A 12,719-nucleotide genomic window follows, 5' to 3' on the forward strand; every position below is an offset into this window, starting at 1 on the left:
GACTTTTACGCCATGATTGCTATTCTCCAAAGTATTAGTTTCAGAACGAAAACATTTGGTGTGTGGATGCATTCTTACATGGTCGACCCTCATGTAAAATATTGGCGCAATTGCATTAAAAAATCATCACTTAACTTTGAACCTTATAAACATCAGTGATTCGAATTTTTTTCACATTCATGACTTTTACGCCATGATTGCTATTCTCCAAAGTATTAGTTTCAGAACGAAAACATTTGGTGTGTGGATGCATTCTTACATGGTCGACCCTCATGAAAAATATTGGCGCAATTGCATCAAAAATCATGACTTGAGTTCGAACTATAAATACATCAGCGATTCGAATTTTTTCATATGAATAACTTTTACGCCATGAGAGCTATTCTCCAAAGTATTAGTTTCAGAACGAAAACATTTGGTGTGTGGATGCATTCTTACATGATCGACCCTCATGTAAAATATTGGCGCAATTGCATCAAAAAATCATCACTTAAGTTTGAACCTTATATACATCAGTGATTCGAATTTTTTCACATGCATGACTTTTACGCCATGAGAGCTATTCTCCAAAGTATTAGTTTCAGAACGAAAACATTTGGTGTGTGGATGCATTCTTACATGATCGACCCTCATGTAAAATATTGGCGCAATTGCATCAAAAATCATGACTTGAGTTCGAACCTTATATACATCAGTGATTCGAATTTTTTCACATGCATGACTTTTACGCCATGAGAGATATTCTCCAAAGTATTAGTTTCAGAACTAAAACATTTGGTGTGTGGATGCATTCTTACATGGTCCACCCTCATGTAAAATATTGGCGCAATTCCATAAAATTTCTTGACTTGAGTTCGAACTATAAATACATCAGCGTTTCGAATTTTTTTCACATGCATGACTTTTACGCCATGAGAGCTATTCTCCAAAGTATTAGTTTCAGAACGAAAACATTTGGTGTGTGGATGCATTCTTACATAGTCGACCCTCATGTAAAATATTGGCGCAATTGCATAAAAATTCTTGACTTGAGTTCGAACTATGATTACATCAGCGTTTCGAATTTTTTTCACATGCATGACTTTTACACCATGATTGCTATTCTCCAAAGTATTAGATTCAGAACGAAAACATTTGGTGTGTGGATGCATTCTTACATGGTCGACCCTCATGTAAAATATTGGCGCAATTGCATCAAAAATCATGACTTGAGTTCGAACCTTATATACATCAGTGATTCGAATTTTTTCACATGCATGACTTTTACGCCATGATTGCTATTCTCCAAAGTATTAGTTTCAGAACGAAAACATTTGGTGTGTGGATGCATTCTTACATGGTCGACCCTCATCAAAAATATTGCCGCAATTGCATCAAAAATCATGACTTGAGTTCGAACCTTATATACATCAGTGATTCGAATTTTTTCACATGCATGACTTTTACGCCATGAGAGCTATTCTCCAAAGTATTAGTTTCAGAACGAAAACATTTGGTGTGTGGATGCATTCTTACATGGTCGACTCTCATGTAAAATATTGGCGCAATTCCATAAAATTTCTTGACTTGAGCTCGAACTATAAATACATCAGCGTTTCGATTTTTTTTCACATGCATGACTTTTACGCCATGAGAGCTATTCTCCAAAGTATTAGTTTCAGAACTAAAACATTTGGTGTGTGGATGCATTCTTACATGGTCGACCCTCATGAAAAATATTGGCGCAATTGCATAAAAATTCTTGACTTGAGTTCGAACTATGATTACATCAGCGTTTCGAATTTTTTTCACATGCATGACTTTTACGCCATGATTGCTATTCTCCAAAGTATTAGTTTCAGAACGAAAACATTTGGTGTGTGGATGCATTCTTACATGGTCGACCCTCATGAAAAATATTGGCGCAATTGCATCAAAAATCATGACTTGAGTTCGAACCTTATATACATCAGTGATTCGAATTTTTTCATATGCATGACTTTTACGCCATGATTGCTATTCTCCAAAGTATTAGTTTCAGAACGAAAACATTTGGTGTGTGGATGCATTCTTACATGGTCGACCCTCATGTAAAATATTGGCGCAATTCCATAAAATTTCTTGACTTGAGTTCGAACTATAAATACATCAGCGTTTCGATTTTTTTTTCACATGCATGACTTTTACGCCATGAGAGCTATTCTCCAAAGTATTAGTTTCAGAACTAAAACATTTGGTGTGTGGATGCATTCTTACATGGTCGACCCTCATGAAAAATATTGGCGCAATTGCATAAAAAATCATGACTTGAGTTCGAACTATAAATACATCAGCGATTCGAATTTTTTCATATGAATAACTTTTACGCCATGAGAGCTATTCTCCAAAGTATTAGTTTCAGAACGAAAACATTTGGTGTGTGGATGCATTCTTACATGATCGACCCTCATGTAAAATATTGGCGCAATTGCATCAAAAAATCATCACTTAAGTTTGAACCTTATATACATCAGTGATTCGAATTTTTTCACATGCATGACTTTTACGCCATGAGAGCTATTCTCCAAAGTATTAGTTTCAGAACGAAAACATTTGGTGTGTGGATGCATTCTTACATGATCGACCCTCATGTAAAATATTGGCGCAATTGCATCAAAAATCATGACTTGAGTTCGAACCTTATATACATCAGTGATTCGAATTTTTTCACATGCATGACTTTTACGCCATGAGAGCTATTCTCCAAAGTATTAGTTTCAGAACTAAAACATTTGGTGTGTGGATGCATTCTTACATGGTCCACCCTCATGTAAAATATTGGCGCAATTCCATAAAATTTCTTGACTTGAGTTCGAACTATAAATACATCAGCGTTTCGAATTTTTTTCACATGCATGACTTTTACGCCATGAGAGCTATTCTCCAAAGTATTAGTTTCAGAACGAAAACATTTGGTGTGTGGATGCATTCTTACATAGTCGACCCTCATGGAAAATATTGGCGCAATTGCATAAAAATTCTTGACTTGAGTTCGAACTATGATTACATCAGCGTTTCGAATTTTTTTCACATGCATGACTTTTACGCCATGATTGCTATTCTCCAAAGTATTAGATTCAGAACGAAAACATTTGGTGTGTGGATGCATTCTTACATGGTCGACCCTCATGTAAAATATTGGCGCAATTGCATCAAAAATCATGACTTGAGTTCGAACCTTATATACATCAGTGATTCGAATTTTTTCACATGCATGACTTTTACGCCATGATTGCTATTCTCCAAAGTATTAGTTTCAGAACGAAAACATTTGGTGTGTGGATGCATTCTTACATGGTCGACCCTCATCAAAAATATTGGGCGCAATTGCATCAAAAATCATGACTTGAGTTCGAACCTTATATACATCAGTGATTCGAATTTTTTCACATGCATGACTTTTACGCCATGAGAGCTATTCTCCAAAGTATTAGTTTGAGAACGAAAACATTTGGTGTGTGGATGCATTCTTACATGGTCGACTCTCATGTAAAATATTGGCGCAATTCCATAAAATTTCTTGACTTGAGCTCGAACTATAAATACATCAGCGTTTCGATTTTTTTTCACATGCATGACTTTTACGCCATGAGAGCTATTCTCCAAAGTATTAGTTTCAGAACTAAAACATTTGGTGTGTGGATGCATTCTTACATGGTCGACCCTCATGAAAAATATTGGCGCAATTGCATAAAAATTCTTGACTTGAGTTCGAACTATGATTACATCAGCGTTTCGAATTTTTTCACATGCATGACTTTTACGCCATGATTGCTATTCTCCAAAGTATTAGTTGAGAACGAAAACATTTGGTGTGTGGATGCATTCTTACATTGGTCGACCCTCATGAAAAATATTGGCGCAATTGCATCAAAAATCATGACTTGAGTTCGAACCTTATATACATCAGTGATTCGAATTTTTTCATATGCATGACTTTTACGCCATGATTGCTATTCTCCAAAGTATTAGTTTCAGAACGAAAACATTTGGTGTGTGGATGCATTCTTACATGGTCGACCCTCATGTAAAATATTGGCGCAATTCCATAAAATTTCTTGACTTGAGTGGTCGAACTATAAATACATCAGCGTTTCGATTTTTTTTCACATGCATGACTTTTACGCCATGAGAGCTATTCTCCAAAGTATTAGTTTCAGAACTAAAACATTTGGTGTGTGGATGCATTCTTACATGGTCGACCCTCATGAAAAATATTGGCGCAATTGCATAAAAATTCTTGACTTGAGTTCGAACTATGATTACATCAGCGTTTCGAATTTTTTTCACATGCATAACTTTTACGCCATGATTGCTATTCTCCAAAGTATTAGTTTCAGAACGAAAACATTTGGTGTGTGGATGCATTCTTACATGGTCGACCCTCATGAAAAATATTGGCGCAATTGCATCAAAAATCATGACTTGAGTTCGAACCTTATATACATCAGTGATTCGAATTTTTTCACATGCATGACTTTTACACCATGATTGATATTCTCCAAAGTATTAGTTTCAGAACGAAAACATTTGGTGTGTGGATGCATTCTTACATGGTCGACCCTCATGTAAAATATTGGCGCAATTCCATAAAATTTCTTGACTTGAGTTCGAACTATAAATACATCAGCGTTTCGATTTTTTTTCACATGCATGACTTTTACGCCATGAGAGCTATTCTCCAAAGTATTAGTTTCAGAACTAAAACATTTGGTGTGTGGATGCATTCTTACATGGTCGACCCTCATGAAAAATATTGGCGCAATTGCATAAAAATTCTTGACTTGAGTTCGAACTATGATTACATCAGCGTTTCGAATTTTTTTCACATGCATGACTTTTACGCCATGATTGCTATTCTCCAAAGTATTAGTTTCAGAACGAAAACATTTGGTGTGTGGATGCATTCTTACATGGTCGACCCTCATGAAAAATATTGGCGCAATTGCATCAAAAATCATGACTTGAGTTCGAACCTTATATACATCAGTGATTCGAATTTTTTCATATGCATGACTTTTACGCCATGATTGCTATTCTCCAAAGTATTAGTTTCAGAACTAAAACATTTGGTGTGTGGATGCATTCTTACATGGTCCACCCTCATGTAAAATATTGGCGCAATTGCATCAAAAATCATGACTTGAGTTCGAACCTTATATACATCAGTGATTCGAATTTTTTCACATTCATGACTTTTACGCCATGAGAGCTATTCTCCAAAGTATTAGTTTCAGAACGAAAACATTTGGTGTGTGGATGCATTCTTACATGGTCGACCTTCATGAAAAATATTGGCGCAATTGCATCAAAAATCATGACTTGAGTTCGAACCTTATATACATCAGTGATTCGAATTTTTTCACATGCATGACTTTTACGCCATGATTGCTATTCTCCAAAGTATTAGTTTCAGAACGAAAACATTTGGTGTGTGGATGCATTCTTACATGGTCGACCCTCATGAAAAATATTGGCGCAATTGCATCAAAAATCATGACTTGAGTTCGAACCTTATATACATGAGTGATTCGAATTTTTTCACATGCATGACTTTTACGCCATGAGAGCTATTCTCCAAAGTATTAGTTTCAGAACTAAAACATTTGGTGTGAGGATGCATTCTTACATGGTCGACCCTCATGTAAAATATTGGCGCAATTGCATAAAAATTCTTGACTTGAGTTCGAACTATGAATACATCAGCGTTTCGAATTTTTTTCACATGCATGACTTTTACGCCATGATTGCTATTCTCCAAAGTATTAGTTTGAGAACGAAAACATTTGGTGTGTGGATGCATTCTTACATGGTCGACCCTCATGAAAAATATTGGCGCAATTGCATCAAAAATAATGACTTGAGTTCGATCCTTATATACATCAGTGATTCGAATTTTTTCACATGCATGACTTTTACGCCATGATTGCTATTCTCCAAAGTATTAGTTTCAGAACGAAAACATTTGGTGTGTGGATGCATTCTTACATGGTCGACCCTCATGTAAAATATTGGCGCAATTGCATCAAAAATCATGACTTGAGTTCGAACCTTATATACATCAGTGATTCGAATTTTTTCACATTCATGACTTTTACGCCATGAGAGCTATTCTCCAAAGTATTAGTTTCAGAACAAAAACATTTGGTGTGTGGATGCATTCTTACATGGTCGACCCTCATGAAAAATATTGGCGCAATTGCATCAAAAATCATGACTTGAGTTCGAACTATAAATGCATCAGCGATTCGAATTTTTTCATATGCATGACTTTTACGCCATGAGAGCTATTCTCCAAAGTATTAGTTTCAGAACGAAAACATTTGGTGTGTGGATGCATTCTTACATGGTCGACCCTCATGTAAAATATTGGCGCAATTGCATCAAAAATCATGACTTGAGTTCGAACCTTATATACATCAGTGATTCGAATTTTTTCATATGCATGACTTTTACGCCATGAGAGCTATTCTCCAAAGTATTAGTTTCAGAACGAAAACATTTGGTGTGTGGATGCATTCTTACATGGTCGACCATCATGTAAAATATTGGCGCAATTGTATCAAAAAATCATCACTTAAGTTTGAACCTTATATACATCAGTGATTCGAATTTTTTCATATGCATGACTTTTACGCCATGAGAGCTATTCTCCAAAGTATTAGTTTCAGAACGAAAACATTTGGTGTGTGGATGCATTCTTACATGGTCGACCCTCATGTAAAATATTGGCGCAATTGCACAAAAATTCTTGACTTGAGTTCGAACGATAAATGCATCAGCGATTCGAATTTTTTCATATGCATGACTTTTACGCCATGAGAGCTATTCTCCAAAGTATTAGTTTCAGAACGAAAACATTTGGTGTGTGGATGCATTCTTACATGGTCGACCCTCATGTAAAATATTGGCGCAATTGCATCAAAAATCATGACTTGAGTTCGATCCTTATATACATCAGTGATTCGAATTTTTTCATATGCATGACTTTTACGCCATGAGAGCTATTCTCCAAAGTATTAGTTTCAGAACGAAAACATTTGGTGTGTGGATGCATTCTTACATGGTCGACCATCATGTAAAATATTGGCGCAATTGTATCAAAAAATCATCACTTAAGTTTGAACTTTATATACATCAGTGATTCGAATTTTTTCACATGCATGACTTTTACGCCATGAGAGCTATTCTCCAAAGTATTAGTTTCAGAACTAAAACATTTGGTGTGTGGATGCATTCTTACATGGTCGACCCTCATGTAAAATATTGGCGCAATTGCATCAAAAATCATGACTTGAGTTCGAACCTTATATACATCAGTGATTCGAATTTTTTCATATGAATGACTTTTACGCCATGAGAGCTATTCTCCAAAGTATTAGTTTCAGAACGAAAACATTTGGTGTGTGGATGCATTCTTACATGGTCGACCCTCATGGAAAATATTGGCGCAATTGCATAAAAATTCTTGACTTGAGTTCGAACTATAAATACATCAGTGATTCGATTTTTTTCATATGCATGACTTTTATGCCATGAGAGCTATTCTCGAAAGTATTAGTTTCAGAACGAATACATTTGGTGTGTGGATGCATTCTTACATGGTCGACCATCATGTAAATTATTGGCGCAATTCCATAAAAATTCTTGACTTGAGGCCGAACTATAAATACATCAGTGATTCGAATTTTTTTCACATGCATGACTTTTACGCCATGAGAGCTATTCTCCAAAGTATTAGTTTCAGAACGAAAACATTTGGTGTGTGGATGCATTCTTACATGGTCGACCCTCATGTAAAGTATTGTCGCAATTGCATCAAATTTCTTGACTTGAGTTCGAACTATAAATACATCAGCGATTCGAATTTTTTTCACATTCATGACTTTTACGCCATGAGAGCTATTCTCCAAAGTATTAGTTTCAGAACGAAAACATTTGGTGTGTGGATGCATTCTTACATGGTCGACCCTCATGGAAAATATTGGCGCAATTCCATAAAAATTCATGACTTGAGTTCGAACTATAAATGCATCAGCGATTCGAATTTTTTCATATGAATAACTTTTACGCCATGAGAGCTATTCTCCAAAGTATTAGTTTCAGAACGAAAACATTTGGTGTGTGGATGCATTCTTACATGGTCGACCCTCATGTAAAATATTGGCGCAATTGCATAAAAAATCATGACTTGAGTTCGAACCTTATATACATCAGTGATTCGAATTTTTTCATATGCATGACTTTTACGCCATGAGAGCTATTCTCCAAAGTATTAGTTTCAGAACGAAAACATTTGGTGTGTGGATGCATTCTTACATGGTCGACCATCATGTAAATTCTTGGCGCAATTCCATGAAAATTCTTGACTTGAGTTCGAACTATAAATACATCAGCGATTCGAATTTTTTTCACATGCATGACTTTTAAGCCATGAGAGCTATTCTCCAAAGTATTAGTTTCAGAACGAAAACATTTGGTGTGTGGATGCATTCTTACATGGTCGACCCTCATGTAAAATATTGGCGCAATTGCATCAAAAATCATGACTTGAGTTCGAACCTTATATACATCAGTGATTCGAATTTTTTCACATGCATGACTTTTACGCCATGAGAGCTATTCTCCAAAGTATTAGTTTCAGAACTAAAACATTTGGTGTGTGGATGCATTCATAAATGGTCGACCACCATTGAAAATATTGGCGCAATTGCATCAAAAAATCATCACTTAAGTTTGAACCTTATATACATCAGTGATTCGAATTTTTTCACATGAATGACTTTTACGCCATGAGAGCTATTCTCCAAAGTATTAGTTTCAGAACGAAAACATTTGGTGTGTGGATGCATTCTTACATGGTCGACCCTCATGTAAAATATTGGCGCAATTGCACAAAAATTCTTGACTTGAGTTCGAACGATAAATACATCAGCGATTCGATTTTTTTCATATGCATGACTTTTACGCCATGAGAGCTATTCTCCAAAGTATTAGTTTCAGAACGAAAACATTTGGTGTGTGGATGCATTCTTACATGGTCGACCATCATGTAAATGATTGGTGCAATTCCATAAAAATTCTTGACTTGAGTTCGAACTATAAATACATCAGCGATTCGATTTTTTTCATATGCATGACTTTTACGCCATGAGAGCTATTCTCCAAAGTATTAGTTTCAGAACGAAAACATTTGGTGTGTGGATGCATTCTTACATGGTCGACCATCATGTAAATTATTGGTGCAATTCCATAAAAATTCTTGACTTGAGTTCGAACTATAAATACATCAGCGATTCGAATTTTTTTCACATGCATGACTTTTACGCCATGAGAGCTATTCTCCAAAGTATTAGTTTCAGAACGAAAACATTTGGTGTGTGTATGCATTCTTACATGGTCGACCCTCATGTAAAATATTGGCGCAATTGTATAAAAAATCATGACTTGAGTTCGAACTATAAATGCATCAGCGATTCGAATTTTTTTCACATGCATGACTTTTACGCCATGATTGCTATTCTCCAAAGTATTAGTTTCAGAACTAAAACATTTGGTGTGTGGATGCATTCTTACATGGTTGACCCTCATGTAAAATATTGGCGCAATTGCATCAAAAAATCATCACTTAAGTTTGAACCTTATATACATCAGTGATTCGAATTTTTTCACATGCATGACTTTTACGCCATGAGAGCTATTCTCCAAAGTATTAGTTTCAGAACGAAAACATTTGGTGTGTGGATGCATTCTTACATGGTCCACACTCATGAAAAATATTGGCGCAATTGCATAAAAATTCTTGACTTGAGTTCGAACTATGAATACATCAGCGTTCCGAATTTTTTTCACATGCATAACTTTTACGCCATGATTACTATTCTCCAAAGTATTAGTTTCAGAACGAAAACATTTGGTGTGTGGATGCATTCTTACATGGTCGACCCTCATGTAGAATATTGGCGCAATTGCAACAAAAAATCATCACTGAACTTTGAACCTTATATACATCAGTGATTCGAATTTTTTTCACATGCATGACTTTTACGCCATGAGAGCTATTCATCAAAGTATTAGTTTCAGAACTAAAACATTTGGTGTGTGGATGCATTCTTACATGGTCGACCATCATGTAAAATATTGGCGCAATTCCATAAAACTTCTTGACTTGAGTTCGAACTATAAATACATCAGCGATTCGAATTTTTTTCACATTCATGACTTTTACGCCATGAGAGCTATTCTCCAAAGTATTAGTTTCAGAACGAAAACATTTGGTGTGTGGATGCATTCTTACATGGTCGACCATCATGTAAATTATTGGCGCAATTCCAAAAAAATTCTTGACTTGAGTTCGAACTATAAATACATCAGCGATTCGAATTTTTTTCTCATTCATGACTTTTACGCCATGAGAGCTATTCTCCAAAGTATTAGTTTCAGAACGAAAACATTTGGTGTGTGGATGCATTCTTACATGGTCGACCCTCATGTAAAATATTGACGCAATTGCATCAAAAAATCATCACTTAACTTTGAACCTTATATACATCAGTGATTCGAATTTTTTTCACATGAATGACTTTTACGCCATGAGAGCTATTCTCCAAAGTATTAGTTTCAGAACGAAAACATTTGGTGTGTGGATGCATTCTTACATGGTCGACCATCATGTAAAATATTGGCGCAATTGCATCAAAAATCATGACTTGAGTTCGAACCTTATATACATCAGTGATTCGAATTTTTTCATATGCATGCCTTTTACGCCATGAGAGCTATTCTCCAAAGTATTAGTTTCAGAACGAAAAAATTTGGTGTGTGGATGCATTCTTACATGGTCGACCATCATGTAAAATATTGGCGCAATTGCATCAAAAATCATGACTTGAGTTCGAACCTTATATACATTAGTGATTCGAATTTTTTCACATGCATGACTTTTACGCCATGAGAGCTATTCTCCAAAGTATTAGTTTCAGAACTAAAACATTTGGTGTGTGGATGCATTCATACATGGTCGACCATCATTGAAAATATTGGCGCAATTGCATCAAAAAATCATCACTTAAGTTTGAACCTTATATACATCAGTGATTCGAATTTTTTCACATGAATGACTTTTACGCCATGAGAGCTATTCTCCAAAGTATTAGTTTCAGAACGAAAACATTTGGTGTGTGGATGCATTCTTACATGGTCGACCCTCATGTAAAATATTGGCGCAATTGCACAAAAATTCTTGACTTGAGTTCGAACGATAAATACATCAGCGATTCGATTTTTTTCATATGCATGACTTTTACGCCATGAGAGCTATTCTCCAAAGTATTAGTTTCAGAACGAAAACATTTGGTGTGTGGATGCATTCTTACATGGTCGACCATCATGTAAATTATTGGTGCAATTCCATAAAAATTCTTGACTTGAGTTCGAACTATAAATACATCAGCGATTCGAATTTTTTCATATGCATGACTTTTACGCCATGAGAGCTATTCTCCAAAGTATTAGTTTCAGAACTAAAACATTTGGTGTGTGGATGCATTCTTACATGGTCGACCATCATGTAAATTATTGGTGCAATTCCATAAAAATTCTTGACTTGAGTTCGAACTATAAATACATCAGCGATTCGAATTTTTTTCACATGCATGAGAGCCATTCTCCAAAGTATTAGTTTCAGAACGAAAACATTTGGTGTGTGGATGCATTCTTACATGGTCGACCCTCATGTAAAATATTGGCGCAATTGCATCAAAAATCATGACTTGAGTTCGAACTATAAATGCATCAGCGATTCGAATTTTTTTCACATTCATGACTTTTACGCCATGAGAGCTATTCTCCAAAGTATTAGTTTCAGAACGAAAACATTTGGTGTGTGGATGCATTCTTACATGGTCGACCATCATGTAAATTATTGGTGCAATTCCATAAAAATTCTTGACTTGAGTTCGAACTATAAATACATCAGCGATTCGAATTTTTTTCACATGCATGAGAGCCATTCTCCAAAGTATTAGTTTCAGAACGAAAACATTTGGTGTGTGGATGCATTCTTACATGGTCGACCCTCATGTAAAATATTGGCGCAATTGCATCAAAAATCATGACTTGAGTTCGAACTATAAATGCATCAGCGATTCGAATTTTTTTCACATTCATGACTTTTACGCCATGAGAGCTATTCTCCAAAGTATTAGTTTCAGAACGAAAACATTTGGTGTGTGGATGCATTCTTACATGGTCGACCCTCATGTAAAATATTGACGCAATTGCATCAAAAATCATGACTTAAGTTCGAAGTATAAATACATCAGCGATTCGAATTTTTTCATTTGAATGACTTTTACGCCATGAGAGCTATTCTCCAAAGTATTAGTTTCAGAACGAAAACATTTGGTGTGTGGATGCATTCTTACATGGTCGACCATCATGTAAAATATTGGCGCAATTGCATAAAAAATCATGACTTGAGTTCGAACCTTATATACATCAGTGATTTGAATTTTTTCATATGCATGACTTTTACGCCATTTGAGCTATTCATCAAAGTATTAGTTTCAGAACTAAAACATTTGGTGTGTGGATGCATTCTTACATGGTCGACCATCATGTAAAATATTGGCGCAATTCCATAAAATTTCTTGACTTGAGTTCGAACTATAAATACATCAGCGATTCGAATTTTTTTCACA

This window comes from Haliotis cracherodii, unplaced genomic scaffold (assembly GCF_022045235.1).
Source record: "Haliotis cracherodii isolate W230 unplaced genomic scaffold, xgHalCrac1.p SCAF_11, whole genome shotgun sequence".
Classification (NCBI taxonomy): domain Eukaryota; kingdom Metazoa; phylum Mollusca; class Gastropoda; order Lepetellida; family Haliotidae; genus Haliotis; species Haliotis cracherodii.